Source organism: Miniopterus schreibersii (genome assembly GCF_964146895.1).
Source record: "Miniopterus schreibersii genome assembly, chromosome: 1".
Lineage (NCBI taxonomy): Eukaryota > Metazoa > Chordata > Mammalia > Chiroptera > Miniopteridae > Miniopterus > Miniopterus schreibersii.
The window spans coordinates 128,452,466-128,478,135 of record NC_138101.1 but is presented as its reverse complement, the minus strand read 5'-3'; positions in this window follow the sequence as shown (position 1 = coordinate 128,478,135).

Here is a 25,670-nt window from a genome sequence, read left to right as displayed (position 1 = left end):
CCAATTAGCTGTATGCTTGTCCAAACTATTTATGCCAGTCTTATTAGTTCTTGCAGTTACATGATTAAATATGAAAACATAAAATATAAGTATGGTAAGGAAATTGTTTCTATGAAAATTAAGTTACATCCTTGAAAAAAATAAACCAACATGCCAAATTAAACAACAACAAAAAATGATGTCAAATTTGGGAGGCAAGATAGCTATAACAGACTGAGAAAACAAATAATAAAAACCCAGAAGGATACCTCACTTGGATTGCTCTCAAGTGTCTCCAGTTTTTCTCCACTTCAAATAAACCAAACTGGTTTCTATGATCAGACATAAAATGGTGCATTATGGGTAGGGACTCCAATCAGTAAGCTCATACTCTAAGAAAATGATTTGGTCCCTCCAGAGACGATTGGCAGATAAATGTACACCTGTACATTTTTTGTTGCAAAGACCTACATGTGTTGTTTTTAAATGATTCTCCCACTTTTACTAAGTTTGCAATATGTGAACTAGCTATAGATCCCAACTCAGTAGAGGGAGAAAGTCTGCTCCTACCCTGCACCAAACCAAACTTTAACCCCTGCTCCCACACTATTTCTTCTTCATCAAATGAACTTTCCTCACATATCACACTATTCAAATCTACCTAATCCTCAAAGCCTTCCTGCCAGAAATTGGAGTCAGAAGGGTTCTAATAGCCCTACCACCTATGGTGGGAACCTAATCAAATGTATTAACCTCAATTTCTTCATCTATAAAATGGATACAAAATCTACTGCACAGGGTTGTTACAGGATTAATGTATAAAACACTAAGCACAATGCCTGCAATGTAAATAGGTTAAAAAAATGCGACACCCTAATTTCCACCCACATATCCTTCTTTTGGATGCTTATAGCCCATTGCTCTTCTTTCACGATGTTTCTTATTTTTTATCCTGCATTATAACAGTTGCAGTACATGTCTCTTCCCCTCTACTAGACTATATATTCCTTGACTGCATAGAGCTTATAAGTTGTGCAGTTAATGCTTTTCTGAGATCACCTACTTGCCTTACTCTTAAGTAAATAAACTATTAAATGAAAGGCTGAATGATTGATGAACTTTTGTTCTGGTTGGACAAATAAATAGGGGCCTGGCAAAAGGACAAGAAAAAGAGAAACAATTTCGAATACTTTATATGGTTTGCATTTAACTTTCTATAAAATTTTATTCAATAGAATAGGTAAAATTTTTAATTACAACAGCTTAGAGATGGCTACTTCTCTATCTCCTTTTCGAGTGGCTTCATCTTTTGTTTTTGTGTTGATTCTGTCTTTCTCCTAAAAATGCTGATGGGCTAGATTACACTTGACAAGCAGTCTTGGGAGTTCCTGGAGAATTCCAGTCTTTGTAAAGCAACATTCTTTGGGAGAAAACTTTTGCCTGCTTTTCTCCCAAAAGGGTTGAAATTCTACATTCTTTTTAGTTGACAATTGACTGGAACATTTTGCAAATAACTGCCAGGCCTCAATGAAGTGCAAAATACTGACTGTATTAGCTAGTTATTTAGAGAGATGTGAAGATGCTCTTGCCAACATACATTCAATTTAGGCTTTGGATGCTTCACGTAATCTCCCAGGCAGCACTTGTTTGAAAGTGTTGGAATTTAATTCAGAAGTTTTCAAATTTTTTTTGTTCTTTCAAATGCTTTTCTGTTCTTATTTTTTAAAGCAGCAATAACTTTAGTTCTTTAGCGCAGACTCTGGAGTTAATATATATATAAATGTGTATGTTTAAACATACATATGTAAAACATGAAATTACCATGCTTTTCTATTCTTTCCTTCTCTTCTAATTTTTGTCATTGAACTTAAACTTTCTCAGTCTCAGAATACTGAAAATGAAACAGCAGTGCTATTTTTGTAGAGATGACCTTTTTAGGTCCACACCCTTCTTAAATTAACTATGTAGATTGACATGTAATTTTATAATCACAGATTACAAGGTTGTTAAGAGGCTCTTTTATCTACCTACTTTGTGAGGCATGTGACAGGACCCACTTAAATCACATATGACCAAGACAGTCTCCTCAACCAAGGTACAAGACTATGTTCCTTTATAAAGCCCATTCCAACTTTTAACAAATTAATATTTATAATAGTAACAACAACTTATATTTGTAGATGTAAGAAACATTTATCACTTCTGTCCTAGTGGGAGGTTCAGACATGTCTAAGCATGTTTAGCAAACTGGTGGATCAGGCTTAACTTAATTAAGTAGGGTTTTGTCATACACTGCACAGGTTATGTACTTCACAGCTCTAGGGGAACCTTTCACCTGGACTGTTTCATTATGACAAGCAGGGAACCTTGACTTAGGGTGGAGCATGGGTTCTGGGTGAAGAAAACCATCAGCAACAGGGAGGGAGGAAGAGCAACAGTAGGTCAGAGGTCCAGCTACAGTATTCACCAAATGAGCATAAAAACCAAACTGTAGTCCAGGCTGTTTATAAGCAAATGAGACTTTCCCCTGGGGACTCCAGAAATGCTTGGAAGAGAGGAAGTTTTTGAAGGGCTGTAGTTTCTACATGAGAAGGAAATTAGGTTCAAATTTTCCTAATTTTCTAATTCTTAATTAGATGACTTTCCTAAGGTCACCCTGGTAGGCAAACTAGAAAAAAAAGTCACTGGGAGTTTCATAGCCATGAATGACCATGAATAGTCTGTAATCCATGATTCTGTGAATGATATGCTTTGCATTTAATAGAAAATCGAAAGAGCAAGCCACCTTTGAGAGTATGCCATAATGTTATTAATACTGTCTTTATAAGACTGGCCTGGAGAATTACTTAATAGCCATGTGCTCTGAGATATCAATAAACAAGAAAAAATACAAAATTGCATGTCGCCCCCATGAAATTATTTCAATAAAATGTCCTTTTGTTGTGACAATGACTAAACACTGTCAGATGTAGTCCACCAGCCATCCACTACACCCAAGTTGTAGGTCTTCTTAGAGAACAGTATAAAAAGAAAAGTTTCAGAACTATTTTTTGTATTCCCTAGGGCAGTCTGTTGGAATGACTAATATCTGTTCTTAGGTCCAATGCTGGAAAGTTTTAAAATTTAATAATGCTACATATGCCTTCTACTATTTACTTAAAATTGCATGCGCTTTGAAACAAACAGACCTGGGTGGGAATCTCAGCTTGACACTTGCTAACTGTGTGACCTCGATCATCATTGAGCCTTTCTGAGGTCATTTCCTCATCTGTAAAATGATGATACAGTATAATTCACATGATATTGATAGCTATTATTATTTTATTTTTGTTACCTAGATGACTAAAGTTCTCCAAACGCTCTGTCTTCTTTGATGCAGAAACCACTTCTTTACTCCTGAAGAACTAAAAATTAAATGCTCTGTAACAGAATAAAGAATTTAAGTTTTCATATAGAAGATAAGATCCTGAGAAGATACAGTCTAAATCTGTGTACATACTGACTTGTGTGTAAATTTGTCAGTTATCACAAGACCTGAAACCAAGTTGGCCTTCTTCCTGATATTTATAAAATAATTTTATTGGGTCTTTTAAAATTTTACCAATGTAATACTTATACAAAATGACAATTCAACCAATGTAGGTGTATATAAACAAAAATGTTCATAGTCTTCTCTTTTCCCCCACTCGATACTCTTCCCCTGAGAAAATTAGCACTCCCTGCTTGATATATGCCCTTCGCCACATTTTCCTATGGTTATACCAACATATATCAATATCTAAACTGTCCACCTTACCACCATCACTTCAGCAACAAAGCACCTTGCAGATGTCGACTTCTGGTGTTGTCTTGTGTGTGAGTACTCTCTCCACCCACCTAATCTATGATATACCATGACTGGATAGAGGGCCTCCTACTAAGAAAAGATCTTAAATGTTCACAGGAACCTGTTGCAGTCCTTGTGAATGGGAGTTCCATTCACTAAAGAGATGGTTGATGTAGCCCACTGGTTAGGGCAGTCTTTACTGTCCAAACCAGGACACCTGTGAGAGTGAAAGAGTACGTTATTAATAGTTACAGCTGGATGACAGGCCTAAGTCAGGCATATGGTCTGCCTACATTTCATTCACATCGACACCTCTGCCTTTCCTCAACATCCCTCAAAACATGGCTTTAATGATTTTATATCCATTTCAGAATTCTTCCATGACTTACCACTTTCTAGAACAGCATTTCTAAAACTTCTTCTCTCAGAATGTTAATGCTCCTCGTGGCATTTTTTAATAACTAAGAATTGCAAATTGGCAGCCTGTGGATGCCACCTCTCCCTATAGTCTTCACACTACACTACATTCATATGACTAGCCTGGTCTCTGAAGGTATTTGAATTTGGGATACCTTCTAACTTAACATTCCCGAACTTATTTAATAACAACATCCCTCTCTCCTGCATCCTGACCTATCCCAAGTGTATGACTTGTCTTCCAAGTAGGTCGTTAGCTCCCTATCATCTTCATACTATGCTACATTCAGAATAAGATTTCAGTAAATATGTACTGAGAGGAGGGAATGGAAGGAGAGAGGGGATTTATTTAATTAAGTCAATTGATGTTTCCCATATATTCCTGCTTAATCTGTGTGTGTTTTTCTAGTTTTATCAAGGTATAATTGACATATAATATTGTATTAGTTTAAAGTATACAACATTATTTGACATATGTATATATTGTGAAATGATTACCACAATAAGTTTGGTTAATATCCATCATTTCACATAGTTACACATTTTTTTCCTCCTAATGAGAACTTTTAAGATATACTTTTAGCAACTTTCAAATATACAATACAGTATTATTAACTATTGTCATCATGTATATTACATCCCTAGAACTTTTTTTCTTATAACTGAAAGTCCTTTTGATCACCTTTACCAAATTCCCCCACCCCTCCATTAACCTGTTGTCTGGAGTCAGCCTGTCTTTTGGCATATCAACGGACACTGCTGATAGGAAGGGTACACAAGATTCTTTCTACCCCTATATATTTCCCTGTCATTGGAGTCACTAATGGGGAAAATAATAAACGCATAAGGCTTTCTCCTTAGAAAGTGACCCTAATTTGAGTAGAGAAGTAAAGGCCCTGATTTGGGAAGGAAAGCCTTTTCCTGTAGCCCCTTTCTGTGAGTACTGATTAGTTGTAAAATGATAAACAAAGAGCCTTAAGGTACGCCATGGAAAGTGAGTAGCCCAGTGGCTGGGAAGCTGTGCAGAAGTATAGAGGGCGCTGTGGGAGACAGGACCCAGGAGTGCCCGATGGGACTGAAAAACCACCAAAGCTGTCTTAAGACCAGTTACTCTGAGTTGCTTTTTTTGCCATCAAAATTTTCATTGCTGTATTTGAGACAAAAATGTCAGCAACTTCTTCAGATATTCTAACAACTATGGTTTGGGGACACATTAAATGTCAATCCTACTTTTGACTGCTTTTGAGCAGTTCATGGTAGGATGGGTTCCCTAAAACATAGGTATGGTTGTCTTTCCTGCAGCCTCATACCAAACCCACTAGGAAACCAAGAGGCAAGTCAGGGGTACATTGGGGTAATGGTACGATGAGAGAGATGCTGTTATATATTGATATCTGCTAGGCTTGGAAAAGATAGGATAGTTAGAAAAAGAAAATTAATGATGATAATGATGACTGTGGTAGTAGTGGCGGTAATGATAATTATTATAATGATATGATGATGACTGGTAAGGTGAAAGGAGTACACAACCAAGAGTGAGAATGCCAGAGTACTAGCTTAGCTCTACTATGTACCAGCTCCATGAATTTGAACAAATCACCCAATTACTTTAAGACACTGCTTTCTCATCTCTATGATGGGAATTTTTTTTTTAAATATGTCTTTATTGATTTCAGAGAGAGGAAAGGAGAGGGAGAGAGAGATAGAAACATCAATGATGAGAGAGTCGTTGATCGGCTGCCTCTTGCACGCCCCCAACTGGGGATTGAACCCGCAACCCCGGCATGTGCCCTGGCCGGGAATCGAAACCCGATCTTCTGGATCCTAGGTCGATGCTCAACCCCTGAGCCACGCCCGGCTGGGCTGATGGGAATATTAATACTTTCTTGTGTGCCTTTTAATGTTATTACATAGGTAAAGCCAGAAATAGATGAAATTCTGTAATCAGCAATGTGCTTAAATGATTAATGACGCAATTTGCTCGATTGCCTTTGCCAGCTAAATTATCATGGTGAATTTCTAGCCAGGTTGCTAGCTTTCACATTGGATCATGTGAAGGGAAAAAAAAATCAAACCCATACATACAGTCTGTTGGACTTTGGGAGCTCCATGTGAAATATGCAACTAAATATGTAAGGTTTTAGTATGTTAAAAGTTTGCCACCCTAATTCAATGTAGCTCTTCTTATACAACTTTTTAAAATAACACACTTTATGGCATTTATATTTGCAAAGTGTTTACTAAAATAGCTAACCCATAATAGAAAAGAAATATTCTGTTTTACACATAAGGATGAAAAGAGAAATACTATAGCTAAAACGGAAGTGTTGGCCAGGATAGCTCTTAGAAAAATCTAAATTCTAGTATACTATTACTGTAGGGTTCCAAGCAAGGACCTCAGTTGCTCCATCTGCCAATTAAGGATAAGGAACTAAATGAGCTCCAATGTCCTTCTTACCTCTGACATTTCATAATTTCTATGAAATTACTTATACTTTTCCCATGTTTCCAAATGGAGATGACATTGAACAGCATTCTCTTCTGAGCCAGGCCTGCTGTTTACTCTGGTAACACCAGTTCTCCTAATATTGATGGGATGTGACAAGCAAAGAAGGAATGGAGAACTGTGCTTTGAAAATGGAACACAATATACATTTTTATCTCAAACAGGAAAATTTGCTTAAATTTCGCATGCAATTTGCAGGAAGTAAATGTCAAAGCAAAAGCTTGATAAACTTAGCACACAAGTACTTTGGTTAAACAGAGAACTAGACATGAACCTAGTCACCACTAGTGAATGGGCTACCATACACAGGCTGGATCTGAGCTCTCCAGATCATGAATGGCTGAAGACAATCTATGATACGGGGATAGTGCTGGAGGTCAACACCTATCACTGAAGACCAACTAAAGGTCTGGAGTGACCTAGGCTTTCTTCAGTGCAGTTTTCTGACCTGAGCAAGTTCCTGTTTCTTAAGGTTGCAAGGATAGCACATTAGAATTTACTGTAAATAGTGCAAGTGCTTTAGGGTTGTTAAATAATCTTAGTCCCTTATGTCTCAATCATTACCTTGACACAGAAATGCCTCTACGTTAGAACTCATAATGTTAGCTTGCCCCTAATATCTTGGAGCATTTGCAATTGCATTCCACACAGTGCCCTTCCCTTCATTAATCTTTTCCACCCTTTTAGTCAGTTTTGGAAACAAAGAGAGATCCCAGAGTTGAAAGAACTCTTGATTAGTTTCCATACATATCCACTTTACTTTCTACACCATACCTGTCAGAGAAGGAAGTCTCTTAATCTGTCCCCATAACTTCCTCTAAAGTCTACCAGTTTTGAATCAGGAAATGCTTTATGTATAATCTGATTCAGTCTTGTCATAAAAGAAGAACTTTACCTCTTAGTTCTCAATATTCTATTACCAATAAAGAACCAAAAAAGTATTGCCGAATAAGAGATTTGGCAGTTCTTGATTTCCATGCCTTCACCATATGTCCCAGCACTATTCACACCAAGCACTCCGTGAGTGTCCCCTCATGAATCAGAGCTTTTACACGTACTGTTCTCTCCTTCTAGAATGCTCATCCACCCACTCACCCATTCCTCTGACTCATCCTTACTCACCCGGTGATATTTAATTCAAATATGCCCTTCTGGGAGGCTTTCCTGACCAATACACCCCTCTCCCTCTCCCTCTCCCTCTCTTTCTCTCTCCTTCTCTCTCTCTCTCTCTCTCTCACACACACAAACACACACACACACACACACACACACACACACACAGAGTTAGATGCCCTTTATCTCAGCTCCCATAGCAACCTTTACTTAATTCCGACTTCTCACCCCAGCAGATTATAAATGTTGGCTTGTTTCCCTCTCCAAATTTATATAATAACCCTCTTGAGGGCAGGGACTACCTTATTTTTGTCTGCATACTCATCACCTACGCAGTACCCGAATCTCTGTCACCTGGTACAATACCTAATCTCTGTCACCTAGCATAGTACTTGGACTGCAGAAAGGAGTGAAGCAATATTTAGTGAATGAATAAATGTTTCCATCTCAAGCACTAGTCCCTCCCAGTACTTCTTTAAAACCACCTTTTTTGCTTCCATTTAAAATTAATAAAATTTAACAAGCTCTTGATGACAATTTGGAAGCCTCACTAGGACCTCTCAGACAGCATTTCTCTTGTGTTTCAGGATGTGTCTGCTTTGCATGACAGTCCAGATGTCAGCCTTTTCACATTTTCCCAGAATTACCTTGAGTCAAATATGTCCCTCCTGTGTAGTTCCAAACCTCCTATCTGGGCAGGCAGCCCTGTTGTTAGCTAACTGTCGGCATTACGCTGCTGTATTCATAAAGGATTGTCAGCACGGTGCAGTATTATTATGCGAGATCATTTGCTCCTGTAAAGACACATTAAACCTAGCAGTTGCTTTGTCTCTTGTCAAGGGAATTGTGTGCTGTTACATTCGAGACGAGAGTTTGCAGCGCCAACCTGCTACTGCTGTTTTTGCTACCCACTCTGGAAGAATCAACAATTCGCGCTCCTTCCCTTGTTTTTCTCTCTGATAACAACTTAGCCACTATCCAAACAGGAATCTTATCAAGTGCCAGAAAAATAATATCCCTTGGGGCAAGGGCCATTTAATGCAAGTTTCTCTACTAAGGGTTTGAGTCCTGTCCTTTATTCTCAGTCCAGTGGCTGGGGCACCTCCACCCCCTGCTAAGAGGTTCCCACAACCTACCATATGGGCTTCCATACTGGCATTCAGGGTTTCCCATTGTCTCGTTTTACCAGGCTTTCACCAGGCTTCATATTGAATGCCCTCTCCGATGCCAACTCCTTGCTTGAATTACCACCTAATTTGTTGCCAAAACTTTCAGAAACCTGCTCTGTTGGCCAGGCTGTCATTACCTACACATGCAGCAGGAATACCCTCCTAAGCCGCACATCCCAGTGAGGAGTGTAATTCCAAAGTCCTGCTCCTCCTAGCCTGCCCCATTCTATAGACCTTAACTGTGCCATATCTGCCATATCCCGAACCGTGGTAAGTGACACAATTTGATATACAGGATATTTCCATTTTTAAAAAAAGAAGATAAGATTACTGAAAGGAAAATGAAATCTAACTTCCTGCCTCTGTTTCCCCAAGATTTTCTTTCCCCCTTCACTCTTTGTTTGTTTCCAAAGCACCTACCAGAAAACACAATATTCAAACCAGACAAAACAATTAAAAAAAAAAAAAAAAAAGCTTAAAGAACCAGAGGCTCTTGGGAAAAGTTAGTGTCTGCAAGTAAGAGAAGGTGATAATGTTAGCTTAATCATTGGCAAGGCCTACTTTTTTTAAGGTTCACGCTGGTAGCCTCTATTATTACTCAGAAACAGCACATTTTCAACATTCTATTTGCCTCAGCAGGCCCCTTTCAACAATATATTATGGCTCTGTTATAGACTGGCCAAATTGCATTAATCACTTTCTTCAAGATGTAGGTTGTAGCGGATAATACATTTTTAAGTTTGCTTCACGGCAAGAGCTTTCTGACAAAGGAGTAGCCTGTAAAAAGCCATCCCTTTCTATTCTGCGCCCAATAACACAGCACATTTCACTTATCTTTAACTGTCTGTGTCCTCTATTGTACACCCCCTTGGTGCTTTCTGGTCTCACTCTTAGCCTTAAAATTCCTTAAGGATTAAGCCAGTATAATGATCTGTCTGCATTTTTAATGTATCAAATAAACAACATGATATAATTATTTTATTCCTTTTTGGTTAAACTTGTAAAAAGCTAGAATTTTACAGGTAAGAAACTCCTGCCTCCACAAAGACATGCCTGACAGCAGGTGGCTTTCAAAGAGAAATATATGAAGTATGACCTATTCTTCTTAATGAAGTCAAAGGAATATTACCTTTTACAGTCCTCCAGAGTATGTCTCAATTAGAAAAAAGTTCAGCAGTATGTGTGTATTTCTAGAAATTAAAGCATATGTAAGTGATTATATGTATCTTAAGTTAATGCTAAAGCACAAGTTCATCATTTCAGATATCTGTACTCTCTGAATCCTCTGGTTTTAATAAAGTTTTAAAGAATTTAGAATTTTTAAATTTTTAAAATTTTTAGGAACGTCTATTCTTTTAATGTTACTTTTCTTAATTTTTCCTTTGGACCCTCTGCCCGCTTTTAGAAATATCATGTCAACTGTACGATGTCAAATGTAACTGAAAAATTTTTTAAACTAAAAATAATTTTTAAATTAAAATATCGTGTTATTTTTTTTTAGGTCATTTATTCTCTCTTCCCACAACCACCATCATTTTTATGAGAAAAAGTCAACTTTAAATGGCTTACCATCCCTTTCTTGTCAGGTACCTTGCCCAGGTCCTATAACCTTGACTGCTTATGTAATTAATAATTGCAGCTTGCTGGTAGTATGGTACCTGGTTGTATTCAGCTTCAGAAGGAATCCCAAAGGCTTTGAGGATAGGAACAAAGCAAGGAGTTCAGATATATATAATGATAGAGAAAATGAACACTGTATTACCCAAATGAAAAATAAAAAACCTAACTGAAAATGTTATGCAATTTCTCTAAAACAGAGATTATAGGCATATGAACTATAATTTAACAGCTGATGACAAAATGATATTTAAATATATACATTTTATTACTAAAAGAGTGAAATTGTTAAAGAAATGCAAATTGAAATAACACTAAGATATGATTATTTTGCCTATCATATTGGGGGGGAAATGATGCTACACAACGTTGGCAAGAGTGTGGAGAAACTAGCTCTTATTTTGTGCAACTAGGAGTGTTAATTGGCAAAACTTTTTGAAGTTCAATTTAAAAATACATGTTTAAATATCATGGTCTCACTTATATGTGGAATCTAATGAACAAAATAAACTGATGAACAAAATAGAAGCAGAGGCATGGCAGCATGGAACAGACTGAGGGATCTCAGAGGGAAGCGGGGAACCGGGGAGGGAAGAGATTCACCAATGAACATATATGCATCTATGCATTGCCCAGGGACACAGACCACAGGGTTGTAAAGGCCTGGGGCAGGGCAGGAAACCGGGTGGAGGGGGGCATGGGGGGGGGGGGGAGGGGACATTAGTAATACTCTCAACAATAAAGATAAAATAATAAAATAAATAAAAATACATGTTTAAGTTCAAATACAGGATATTCTTTGAATCAGCAATTTTAGCTTTATAAATGTACCATGCACTCATATTAACACAAGTATACAAAAATGTATGTACAAAAAAATTTGCTGAGTGAGTGTTGAGCTCCTGCTCTGGAATCACACAGACCCCGGTTGAAATCACAATTCCAGCACTTTCTAGATATGTGAGCTTGGGCAAGTAACATAGATTATCTAGATGTCTAGATTCTACATATCTCATCTGTAGAATCATTTAGAGAATTGAATAAAATAATGTCTATAAAGTATGTAACAAAGTGCCTGGCGCCTCGTAAGTACTTAAGAGGTGTTTATTGCTTTTTGTAGTTAATATTATTATAAATATTACGCAGCATGACTTATAATGGCAATGATCTGAAAACAACCCAACTATCTATCAACTGGGGTATCAGTTAAATAAGCTTAGGTTCATTCAATGGAATACAACATAGTCCTTAAAATAAATGAGGTAAATCTACATGGAAGTAGAGCCAAGATGTACTTTGGAAAAAGTCAAGAGTTTTAATATTAATAATATTATTTCATGTATGTGAACAGTCACAATAATATATTTTTAGTAATATCTGTTGGGAGTGAGAGAGAAGAATATGAACTAAAATATTAATACTATCTCTGAAAAGCGGAGCAAAAGGATACTTTAATATTTTTCTCTATCATAAACTTCCCAAATATTTTATTTGTATACGGTGAGCATATTACTACTTTTGTAACTAATAACAAGGTTATTTTGGGAAGAGTAAAAATGAATTCAATATGTGATATAATTCTTCATACTAAAACCTCAAATGAAATAAAATAAATAACTTTACCCAGCCAGTGTGGCTCAGTGGTTGAGCATTGACCTAGGATCCAGGAGATCATGGTTCAAGTCCCTGTCAGGGCACATGCCCGGGTTGTGGGCTCGATCCTCACTCGGAGGCCTGCAGGAGGCAGCTGATCAATGACTCTCTCATCATTGATGTTTCTATCTCTCTCTCCCTCTCCCTTCCTCTCTCTGAAATCAATAAAGACATATAAAAAAAAGAAAAAGAAATGTTGCCTCACTTTAAAATAAATAAGTTGTGTATTCTTGCCAATTCTTAGCAAAGAAAGCTGTCTTAAGATGAAATCCTCACATATAAAAGGGAGCTTTTATAACATAGGAAATATAGTCAATAATATTCTAATAACTATGTATGGTGTCAGATGGGTACGAGATTTATTGGGATGATCACTTAGTAAGTTATGTAATGTCTAATCATGGGGATGTGCACCTGAAACTAATATAATTCTGTATGTCAACTGTAATTGAAAAATTAAAAAATGATTTAAATTTTATAAATAAATAAATAAAAGGGAGCTTTATTTTCTTTCCCCTACCTTACTTTAGGCCTGCTTGCTTGTTTCAGTTTATTAAATATGTAGAGCCTAATGAGAAAACACAGGGATGAGAGATCCATATAAAATACAGAGGAATATTTTTAAATAATTCAGTACAAGTAGGGAGAACTAATTTATCAAACTACATACCTGTTTTCTCTTCAATTATGTATATTACAATTATCCAGAACATTTTCATCCTCACATTCCCAGAACCTAGTTTACAGAAAGTGTTCAATAAATATTTGTTGAATGAATAGGGCAGAGTCGCTGAATCTCACTGAAACACACCTCTTTTAGCTTCTGAGTAACTGAACTCACATGTCTTCTGTTGCCAAGACCAGACAGCAGAGATATGTGGTGGGCAGGGAGAAAAGAAATGAAACCAAAGGATTTCCTGGAAGAGTCTGAGAGGGATCACAGAATCAGAGAACCTTAGTGCTAGTAGGCCACCATGGAAATGACCAATCTAACTCCCATTTCTATGAGGAAACAAAGCCTCAGAGAAGGTGAGTTACCCCACGTGGTCATACTGCTAATCATTGTCAGACACAGGACCTAACCCAGGTCTTCCACCTCCAATTCAATTTCCCTTTCTACCCAGGTTGTTACCCCCAGCACAAGTGTTATTATTTAGAGAAATTGGCATAGATTCTTCCTTCATTATTGAGGAGGTAGCAATGGCGGTGATAGGGAAAGGTTTACTAGTAAAGCTATAGACTTATATAAGTTTATTTTATCTTAACTGAAATGGTTTTCTTCCAGTGAATATTTATAATGTAAATAGTAGACAATTGGAGCTTCTCAACTCTACTGTTACTGTGTCCCTTTAAAGATGTTTCTGCCTTCCTACCATTCTTCTGATCACATGATCAAAACCGAGGACAAGCCAGCGCTATTTGATGTCTCTATGTTTACTTTGCCTAGACAACAATTAGAAAGTAGGCCGAATACTTGCTCAAACTATAAGAGAAATGAGAATATCATTATGAATTTGGAAGCATGGTCCCCTTTTTTGAATGGGTTCTTCAATTATCTTCTTTGCCCATTCAAACAAATTCCTTCTTAGTCATTGTTTAATGGCACTCCTTCTGCCTTAACTATGGCAGCACTTAGGACAGGGGAGATAAAATGTCAAAGCTAAAGAAAGGTAATGGATGGAACGGAAGGATGCAAGCAGAAGGGTTGTACAGGCAATGCCAACCTAGGAGAAAGTGAACTCTGAGCAGTGGTAGAAATTATACCTAGCTGAATTTATTTAATGTGGTGGCAAATGTGAGCCTGGCATAATATATGAGAGTTTTAGGAAATTTTATTAAACAGCCATTAGTTTATGAGACCTGGTATTTTCCCATAGATTCTAGTCCATCTAAATCTAAGCAGGCAGAAGGGTGATTGATTCAACAATACGTATATCTTTTACTTAATCCAGTCCCTTAAGTTTTTTCCCCTATTACCATGTTACACAAGGGCAACCCCGCACTGGCAGTTGGTTGTTAATTACATTTGATGTGCAGTAACACAAGAGAGCTAATTAACTTGCATCAAAAAAGCTTTATTTACTGTGTCAAATTAAACAAACTCATAAAGTGTTCAGCCACAATGGCTCTCAATTATCATGCAGTCCAAGTAATGTGGTGCAAACATATTCCCAGGTCTCTCTCAGGTATCACTTCAGTCTCACAGCCCTTCTGCACATGTACAATTATAAATTGATTTTTTTAATGAATAGAACTGGAAATCAACCGCTCTTTGTTTTGTTTTATTTTGTGCATGTGCCTGCTTGCGTGCATTGAGTGCATGTGTTCTCTGAGGTACGGCTGGATATGTTGGTCATATTCAGTGTCTTAATCCTTGCTTACTTCACAGTTCAATAGAGTTTTCCTGGACTTTAACAGAGAATTGTCATGAAGAAAAAGGGGGCAAATACTTATTGTTCCAAAGCCTGTGCTGTATGCTAAGCATGATTGTCTAAAACTGGTCATCTTCAGACTCTTCCTCTAGATAGTGTTGACTGTTTATAGAAACACCATACTCCACGGTGACTCAAATACAGGAGGTATGAAAACAGTGCCTCTCTCTTTTGGTAGAGAAAAAGCAGAAGATGTGATACCTCAGCCAAAAGAAGGCAGCAGAAGAACTGGGTGTCTTTGAAGCAAGTTTTCTTGCTTTGGAAAAACTAGTTAAAATTTGCACCATTGTTTGCAAAACAGGGTCTAAAATTCATTACCTGTGGTAAATATTTAGGAAAATACATCCTCTTTCTTTCTTTCTTTCTTTCTTTCTTTCTTTCTTTCTTTCTTTCTTTCTTTCTTTCTTTCTTTCCTTCCTTCCTTCCTTCCTTCCTTCCTTCCTTCCTTCCTTCCTTCCTTCTTTCCTTCCTTTCTTCCTTTCTTCCTTTCTTTCTATTTTGTTAATTTGTAAGATAACACTATGAGGTTGGTAGCACAGTAATATGATAGAAACGCTGAACTTGAAACCAGGTGAAGAATAATAAAAGTATCTCATGCAGCTAATAAGTGGCAGAACCATGACTGTCCAACTCAAAAGCTTGGTCTCAACTACTGTCAACAAAGTGGTTTTTGGCAAATTACTGACCTCTTATTTCCTTTTCTGCAAAATGTAGATAGCATTTGGGAATATTTATAAATGTAACTCATGCTAAATGAAACTGCAAATTGTTGGTGTCATTATGTTTGTTGATTGGCCCCACCATAAAAGTTCATAATGAAAGTCCCCCAATTGTCCTCTTTCAGTAGCAGAGTTCAATATATGCAGGTCAATAAATGAAGAGGGAAAACTTTCTTGGAGAACAAAAAGTTTCCTTATCTACATGACAACTTAGAGCACTAGAACCCCTTGAAGAGATTGTTATTCTGAGCCCTTTGAATAAGGAGGGGAAGCACTGAGAAACAGGAACACGGTCCAGGAAAACTGCCTGCTCTTTAATAAGCCCACCAGTATTTCTGAAAATGACATCCTGAGGCTCTCTTAGAAATCAAGGCAAGAGATTCTCTTTTAAAACTGAACCAGAGTAGCTTCTACGAATTCAGCCCAGGGGTCATGTTTGGTCATTTCCTGCTAAGCTTCAATCCATAAAGAAATCTTACTTCTTTAGAGATGGATGTGAAAGCACCCTCAGGACAGGATGTCCTTGTCCCCACCTCTTGACTCTTGACATTTATGAGTAAGTTTCAGTTTGTAGCTGAGGCGAGAGTCACTCCATTCCTGAAGGACTTTTATCCTTCTACCTAATCAGTGTTTTTGTCTTCTGGACAGACATCAAGTTCGTGCAAAAAAGGCTCACCAATAATGCACTGTATTTGGCAATAGGTCACAGCAGGGTCTGGTAAAGGAATCACAGTAGGAAATGCAGCTGAGTGTGGGCATAACAAAATGTACTTTATTTACAGGAGCATAACCTGTAATATGCAATTTCAACATTGAGGTACACCATAGTGAGTCTCAAAGACTGCTGATTCTCTAATGAAAACTTTGAGTGATTCCAAAGGTCTAGGGTCTTGTGCTCTGGGTGATTATTATGTGCTAAAAAGGCAATGTTATTATTCCACGTCGAAATATTCATATAAATCAATGGTACACTTCTACCTCTGCCAACATTTCCTGTCCAGGGCATTACAGTTCACAACTATCACATAGGTCTCCTAATCGAAAAGATCACAAAAGACTGAACAATTCTGTTTTTCCCTTACTAGCTTCTTCATAAACTACATCTCACTTAAGTGCCTCCCAAGGCCTATCCTTCACAAGCAGAATCCACTTGCCTCCCTTTTCCCCATGACAATTATGAGATAAATGAAAACAAAGACTCAAAACAGAAAAAAGAAAAAAAAAAAAGCCTGAAATGAATTATTTGTGCAAATGGAGAGATACAGCTCGTAATCCTGAAAATCTGATAGTCTAGTCTACAAAGAACAATCTTATAGGTCTCTATCCCATCATGAAAGAAGGGCACCTAAGAGGCTGACCAATTGATTATAAACAGGCCTTTTATGCTAGACTGATTGCGGAGATGTTACTATAAGAGAAAATTCTGAAGAAGACATTAAAATACAGCTGCAATGCCAAATGGAGTAGTTGATTTTTTAGCACTCTATTCAGACCGAATGTGACAGTCCCTTCAGCGCATGGAATTGTCCATGGGTGGCCATTAAGTAAAACTGAGCATCTTACAAGTCTATTCATATTGACCAGAGTATGGTAGCTCATTTAGTCAGTTCTGCAAGTGCGTACTTCAGGGAGCTGGAGAAGATGCAAAGACCCTTCTGACGCTGTTCAGGGCTCTCTGACTACAGGACTCCCTGTGAGGCCATAGGAGCTACCCAAGACCCTCCACCCCCATTTTGAATGTTAAAAAATTTTAAACCAAGCAAGTGATAGCGCATGTCTTTCTGCTTGGATCATTTCAGTGAGATTCAAAGAAGTCAGTCAATTCAACACCGGTTTGCAATTTCCCCTTCATATTTTACGGGAGAAAATTTCATAGAGAGCCACAGATCCCTCTGATCCTGCCATGCTTCTTGGCACAGAACTTGCTCTGACTCTATTGTGAAGGTGTGCCTTAAGCTGCAGTGGACATACTAACTTATTAGGGTCCAGGACTTGAAAAGAACCATGTGACTCTGGCTCTTTTGATTATAAGAGCCTATAGGGCTTTTCACTATTGATGAAGCAGATGTCAATATTCTTTTCCTTACAGGATTCCAAACTGTATATTCTCCTAGTCTGAAACCTGAGGGCTCTTACCTCTCTCATTTTCTCATCTTAGTGGTTCTATGTTGTATTAGCCTACAGTTGCAATTATAATTATATTTCAGGTGAAGTCTATGGAGTAGACAAGGAAATAGATTAGCTTGTTTATTTTAAGGACAATCTAGAACTTAGGAATTTGATGAAGTATTGGAATAATGTCTTCATCAAAGAAGCACAGTAAAAGAACACAAACTCATTCCATGCCTGCTGTCAATATTGAATGCATTTTGGAAGATGAGTTTGAATATTTTCAGTGATGCCAAATTTTCATACTTAAAGATTAAACTTTTAGCCCGGGCGGCATGGCTCAGTGGTTGAGCATTGACCTATGAACCAGGAGGTCACAGTTAGATTCCTGGTCAGGGCACATGCCCAGGCTTCGGGTAGGGGGCATGCAGGAGGCAGACAGTCAATGACTTTCTCATCACTGATGTTTCTAGCTCTCTCTCCCTCTTCCTTCCTCTCTCTGAAATCGATAAAAACATTTTTTATAAAAAAAATGATTTTTAAAAACATTTGTATCATGGACACTGACTATAGTGTGGTGATTGTGAGGGGGTGGGGGTGTGGAGGTGGAAGAAGGTATGAGGGGATAAATGGTAGTGGAAAAATAAATAAATAAATAAGAAAAAGAAATAAAAACAATTTAATTCACTGATTATCAACTTTAATGAATTAAGTAATGAATTGGTCATCCTGGAGAATATTATTTTCATTTGGAAAAAATAGATGGGACTATATTATTGCAATGCTAATTTTTATGAGGTTCTAGAACTGATTCTGAAAGCAGTATGAAAATTTACTTGAGTATAAGTGTTATACACCCAAACAAAATGTCTGTTTCTTTGAAAAATATTTCCATTTAAGGTCTTATATACTTTTTAAAAATTGGCCAATGACCAGATTGCAAAATAGTTTACAACAAACAGCCACTTGTTCGTGCAAGAGATCTTGATTGAGCATCTACTACATGGCAGCCAGATATTGTGTTGGGCTAGGGATCCAAAAATGATCAATATGTATCCTGAAAAGGATTATAACACAGTGAGGAGAAAGCCATGGATACAAGCAACATCGTAATATGATTGATATGGGAGAGAGTCATACAAAGATCTAGGGGGAATATAGGAAAGAAAGTGCTTAATAATAATAGCTAATGCTTACATAGTGCCTTCTATGTGCCAGGCTCATACTAAATACATTTACTCATTTAATCCTCATAGCGACCTTATGAGGTCAGCACTATGCATCTGAAAGGAGCAAGAAGACATTTCTGAGGACCAACATCCAAGCTGAGGCATGGTGACTTGAATTAGTGGGACATAATTGAGAATTATAAGTAATGCATCATTAATGGTAAGTAAAATGCTGGGGGCCAGAAGGAAGCTGGAGATATAGCTACACATCTATAAATCTATCATCTATCTATCTATCATCTATCTATCTATCTATCTATCTATCTATCTATCTATCTATCTATCTATATATCTGTCTATCTATCATCTATCTATCTATGTATCTATCTATCATCTATCTATCTATCATCTATCTATTATCTATCTATCTATCTATCATCTATCTATCTATCTATCTATCTATCTATCTATCTATCTATCTATCTATCTATCTATCATCTATCTATGAATGGGCCAGGTCATCGATGGCCTTGGGTGATGCCCAAAAGAGTTCAGGATTATCCTGTCAGTAATGGGAAACCCTTAGAGAATTCTGAACATTTACTTGAGCTAAATCCCACCCGCTACAGTTCATCAGTTAGTGGCGGAGGCGTATAAAGACAAAGGTAAGAATTAAGTGCTAAAATTGTCCATCAAGGCATCAGCAGAATGGAGTAGACTGCAAGGCCTCTGAACACAAGTGTTTTGCTTAGAGGTCATGATGAATATCTGGAGTCTTGGCTCTCCTGGAAATATGAGATAGTCCATTTAATTGTCCTTAGAGTGCCAGGCCATGTAGCCTTTGACTCAGCCTCAGCACTCCACTGAAGGTCCTTGGTCTAAGCAGGGGAACTAATTCCAGCTGGAACCAAAGCTTTTTGTACAGTTAAATGGATAAATGTATTTAAACCTAGGTTCTGACTTCTTCCCAGTCTGCGTTGTTAAAATACCAAAGAGTAATTATAATAGGATGTCTAGTTAACGATTTTTTTGTCTGCTATAACATTTAAATTAGACTAAATTCGGCTGTTTGAGTGCCCTCTGACAATATTTTTTCTCTCAGCTCCATGACTGTTTTATCACTCCATACTCACTTGACCTAATCGGCACCATTCTGCACTCTAAAATGTTTATACTGTTAAATGAATTTTTAATCTAACTTTTACAGCCTTCAATTTCAGCTTCATCAGCTATCCACAGTGTAATATCTAATGTTTTAAAATAATGTAGACAGTTAAAAAAGAGCAGGGGGCGGGGGGAAGAATCGCCATGTTATGAAGCAAATGATTAATTAAAGCAAATTACATTCTGGCAGCTCTTGCTATCATTATCATGTGTTCCCGGCTAGCCTAATAAATCTTTGTTGAGAATGTGTGCTTTCACAAGGTTCAAGAGTCACCTGGGAAAGGCCATTATTGACTAATATTTTTGTATCGCTGTTGGTTTTACATTCTATTATCCTATGAATAACAACGAATATTTTTTCAAACATCTAGAGTGCATTCAGGAGTCTGGTTTTGCTCGCTGTGGAGAGGCAGGTTTGCAGGAGGAGAGGAGCCCAGCGTTTCCCTTTATATGCTTGAAAGTCATTTACAGTTAGCCGATATACCTGCTACGTCGGCGAATGCTGAGGAGTCTAGAATTGCGGGCCCGGGAGCGCCGCCGCACACGCCGTCCTGGCAGCTCCCGCAGCTGCAGGCGCTCCCGAGCCGCCAGCGCCGCGCGGCCGGACGGAGCAGCTCGCTGCGTGTCAGTCGGTCCCCTTCCCCTTCCTTGTGTCTGGCACTTGGCGCTGAGGAAAGCAACAAAGCCGAGCCAAGCAGCCTCTCTGCACCCGCCGCACGCTGCTGCCGTGAAAGCCAGGCAGCCTCTGCGTTGTCCTGAAGGCTCAGGAGGGAGGCCTGGCAGCTCCTGCAAGAAAGGGACCGCGCGCTTGCCTTTATTTAGGCTGGTCACAGTGTTGCCACTTAAATCAACCCGTCGTACTTTTTCTAAAATCAACTGTTGCATTTTTCACACTTGAACTCTTTACCTCCGAATTCTTATGGTTTCAAGTGTATTCCCTGCAACTTTCCCACTTGCTTTCTCTCAAGCTGAGCCCGCTGGGTCCGTTTTGCCCGAATCCAGGCAAATGCAAGTGTAGCCTGTAAGCTTAGTGCTCTGCGGCCTTCCAATCATCGCATGCAGGTTGTCTTAAAACTTATCAGGAAAAGGCACAAATGTATTTGAAGTCTGCGATACCGTGACAGACAAAAAAGTTTTATAACAACAACATGACTGTCAGGAATATATTTATCTTGAGGTTTGTTAAACAAGAGGGAGGGAGAGAACATAATCCCCCCCAAATGAAATTTTAGACTGCAATAATCACGCTATTAAACATTTGTCCTGGTTTTGAAATGATGTGACCCATAAAACTTTGTGATATGGGCCAATGAGTGAATGCTGTTCCGGACAATTTATATATGTTTAACCTCTACCACCTGCCATAGCTCTGTTCATTTCCATTTCTATGTGAGTTGGGTCTGACTATAAAAAACTAACTATACATTAAATATCTACATAGAGGCATTCTTGGTTTTGCTCCTTTTAACTGCAAATTATGAAGTGAGCTTTGATTACCCATCATAGTAATTTCCTCTACCCACTGCCTCTGCTTTCCTCCCACCCTCCACATTTGAACCCGCTTCTCTTTTCCTTGAGGCTCCTTTTCTTCTCTGCAGCGCAGCGTCCCGGTGCCTCGGCAGGCTGGAAAACAGCCCACAGAGCTGCTCCGGATGGCAGCACATCCCCACAGCCTGGGTGTTTTCTCAGACAGTTTTAAAACGATCCGGGATTGCATGAGTTAAAAAAAATTCCCCCTGGAAAAGCTAATTATTGCATGCAGATACTTCTTTGTGTGATCAAGGAGGGGACAATTTAATAGGCTCTGTAATACAACCAAGAACAAAATTGCTTTAAAGGAAGTCTCTTGTTGAGTGACAACTCTGTTGCCTGAGCCAATTAGGTCCCAATAAAGAGTGTTGAATTGGCTCCTGCTTTCTCATTAATTATGTTCTGTCACAGACATGGGGCTTGATTTAGCAATTTTGTATTACATTAAGATACTGAAAGGCCGGGAACAAATGGCTCACTCTGATAATAGGCATTCTCTACACGGTGTGACATTTACTATCCAGCTGTCCGTAAGGCAGCCTAGCACTTCAGTTCAGGGGTTTATTTGTCATTGCTTCAAAGGGACACTCAGCTTTTCACAAAAAAAGAAACAGAGAGGCTAATAGATAGGACAAAATGTACTGCTGATATGCTTTATTAGAGATAGGATGCTAGGGTTTTGCTAACAAGCTCATCCGTTGGGACTCAGCCGAGTTTGCTGCCAATCATCCTACACACAAAGGCACACTAGTTAACAAGGAGAAATGAATTACAGACACTTATTCTGCCGGTGGGATCACAAATACACCAATCTGTGAAAGAGGCACAAACTCCAGAGACAAACTACATATTTGTCAATAACCTCCTAGAAAGAACCCTAGTAATTCTTTGAAGACCTTTGATTTAGCTTCCCTCTAAAATACATGTATAGGAAATGTTTTCGTTACCATGACATTCTTTCTTTGTTATTTGTACAAATTTTCATCACATTAAAAACAGAAAACTGAGGAGGTCTGCAAATGTTTTAGTGGGTATCTATACAGTACTTTTCATGTCCCACCACAGGGAGCTGCTGCTCTGGTTATTTCATTAAGAACAACAGAAAATTAAATCTTTAAACTTTAGATTTGAGCTGTAATCTACCAATGAAATAGGAAATAATCTATAACTCAGAATCTTTCATGTATACCAACTGAAAGAACAGGTTGGGGACTAAATGAAAACCAAATCCCTCTGGTTAAATAATTATAGGACTTATTATAAATATGTGTATACATATAGCACTATATATACAGACATCTCTAAAATCTTTATGTAATATGCATATATACTTATACATATCTGATTTCACAACACCTAAACATGAGCCTAAATCACCCGACCTATATAGTAAATATAATGAAACATTTTATACATTCTACTTATGAAACTGAGTCAATCTCTGACCTTGGCATTGACCAACGTTCTGTCACTTCTATTTAAACAGTCTCTGGCAACATATGGAGAAGGGCTATTGTTGATTATAAAAAACAAAAATTCAAGCTTACCTACTGACCACATGAGATTAATCAAATTTGAATATGGCATTTGCAGGTTAATTACAAAACAGCTCTCCAAAATAATTCCTAGAGACAGTACACTGTTCATCTGATTGCAGGCTGCATCAATTCGCTTAATTTATTCTCCCCACCATCTTGGATTATAACAACCCAAGGCTCAGCAATGGGAGGAATAAAGGGATAAAAGGAGACTCATCAGACTCCCTTTCCTCGCACAGAAGTTCAAAGAACGTGAAGATCTCTTGGCTCAGTTGCATGCTCAGGGAGAACAGTCCACCCCTCCATCTCTCCTGCTTTTACTCCTTCGTGAGGCCCAAAGCTCCTCTACCTATTGGTGAAGGCACCAAGGCTGCAGCCATAGTGCCCCCACGAGGAACCTTCTTTCATTTTTCCTGAACAATTCTCCCACATAGATGCTCTGCCTCCTCTATTCAACTCTACTCTCTTTAATTCCATTGAATCTAAGATTCTAAAGAATCCCCTCCCTTCATTGTCCCACTACCAATTTCAGGAAGACGAGGCCATGAAGCGGAGATGTCGAATGGCCCTGTTTCTTCCTTTAGCGTTCATCAGCAGAAAGGGATGAGTAAAAAGAAGTTATTTAAAGAAGCAGGTCTTAATATAATCCCCAAACATTTTTTCCAATTTCTAAGTATTAAAAAAAAAATCATCTCCTTCATTTTTAAATAATGACTTAAAATGGAAGAAGAGACAAAAAGAAAATCACGTGAAAATACAGAGCCGATGTTTCCCCCATCTCTCCACGCCCCCAAGAAAACATCATATGTAAGAAAGTACTCGCACATTACTTCCCGACACCAATAATACCCGTGAATTATATATTTTTAAAAGCACATATTGAACACAGACCTGGTTGAAAGAGCTTACAATCTAAGGGAACCATGAAATACTTTTTTTCTCTCTGAGATTTGCCATGTTTCTATTTTAGAAAAGCCTTTGCAATAAATAATATACATAATAGAGGCAAGAATCATTTCATCCTCACTTAGCAGGAGCTTTATCTTTGCTATTCAGGTTCTCCGCATGGTTAAAATCTTTCAGGAAGCCTGAGCCCCCCTCCGACTGAAGCAAAGGTATTTATACAGACATTAAGTATTTATGCAGCAATTTATATTTTCAAAGCCGCTTGTAACCACTCATTAGTTCATTCAAGTGACTTCCTTCTGAAGTAGATGAGTGCTTTCTTTCCCAGGCACAGAGGGTCAGGTTCAGAGAGGTGACTGGCACATGGCACGGAGGACCTCGGTCACACATGCACAAGGGTATCTCAGAGTGGATTTCCTAAGGGTTTTGCAAAACCTTCTCTTCTGCAAGTCTTTAAAAATAGGTTGGATCCCTACTGAAATACTTTAGTTATGACTTTGTTATGATTTCTGTGCAGGCAGAGGAACTAAGTAGATGTTTCCAGATTTTGCAGCCCTAGCTTTACAGCCTCTTGAGATAATTTTGCCCACAGGACAGGACAGCTCAGGAGCAGACTGTGATTCAGAGGACAAAACTAATATCTCCAGTCAAGGGATCATGTCTTGCTAACATGAAACATTATGACAAGATACTTGGAGGAACTGTGTCTTTAACAAGGCTTTCTTGGATATTTACCCCCATGGCCACACTGAGGCAACTGTAGAAAGCAGCAGACCCCATGAGTAAAAGTGTGTTCACCTTGAAAGACCCTGCTCCATCACCCTCATAAGTTTCCTACTGATATGCCGACTCTCTCTCTACTTCCTCACTTGACACTGTGGTAGCTTGATTCCAAAGATTGCTTCCATAATTCCTTTCTTCCTCCCTCGCTCATGTGATCCTAGCATCTGGGTTGCCTGCGACCGCTTTGACCTCCAGATATGGAATAAGAGATTCTGTGCTAGCTCCAGACCTAGCCTTTAGAAGGACTGGCAACTTCGTCTCCCTCCCTCCTGGAATGCTTACTCTTGGGGCACTCCCTCGTGGAGCTCTGAGCCCCATGTAAGAAGTCCAGGCTCCTCTGCCAGAGAGAGAGAGACCGAATGGAAAAGCACTGAGGCACCGGACATGCTAGTGAAGAAACCACTTAGGGTGTTCAACTTTGTCAAGCCTTCAGGTGACTCCATCCCCAGACACCATCTGATGGCCGTTACACAGGGGATACCCAAGTTAGACCCCAGCTGAGCCTAATCAACTCCCAACTATGAGATCATAATAAATTGTTACTGTAAACCAATAAGGGTTAGAGTGGATAGAAATAGATAACCAGAATAACCACCGTTAATGTTGTCTTCATTTCCCTGTGTCCTTGCAAACTATGAGAGAAAGCTAGAGGCTAGGCTGAGCTAGAAGGATAGAGCTATTGAGAACTGGCAGCAAGGTATAGAGGACTAGAGTCAGTCTTGTGAAATCTTGGGCGAGTTGTTTAACCTCTCAGTTTCATCTATAAAATAGGACTAATGATATGACCTCAAAAAATTCTGAGGATTTCATGAGCTAAGAAATGTTAAACACCTAACAGTGCTAAGACAGGCAGATCCTCAATAACTTGAATTTATCATTATTGTTACTGTTATTAGTAGTACTGCCTAAGTATGCTAGACTCCCTTTCAAATATCTGCTCAAGCCCTGAGCCATTGCCCTTTCCCAAACTTCCCTCAGACTCATTAAAGTGGACATCCAGAAGACATTTATGCATGACCCCTCTCCAAGACCATAGTTAA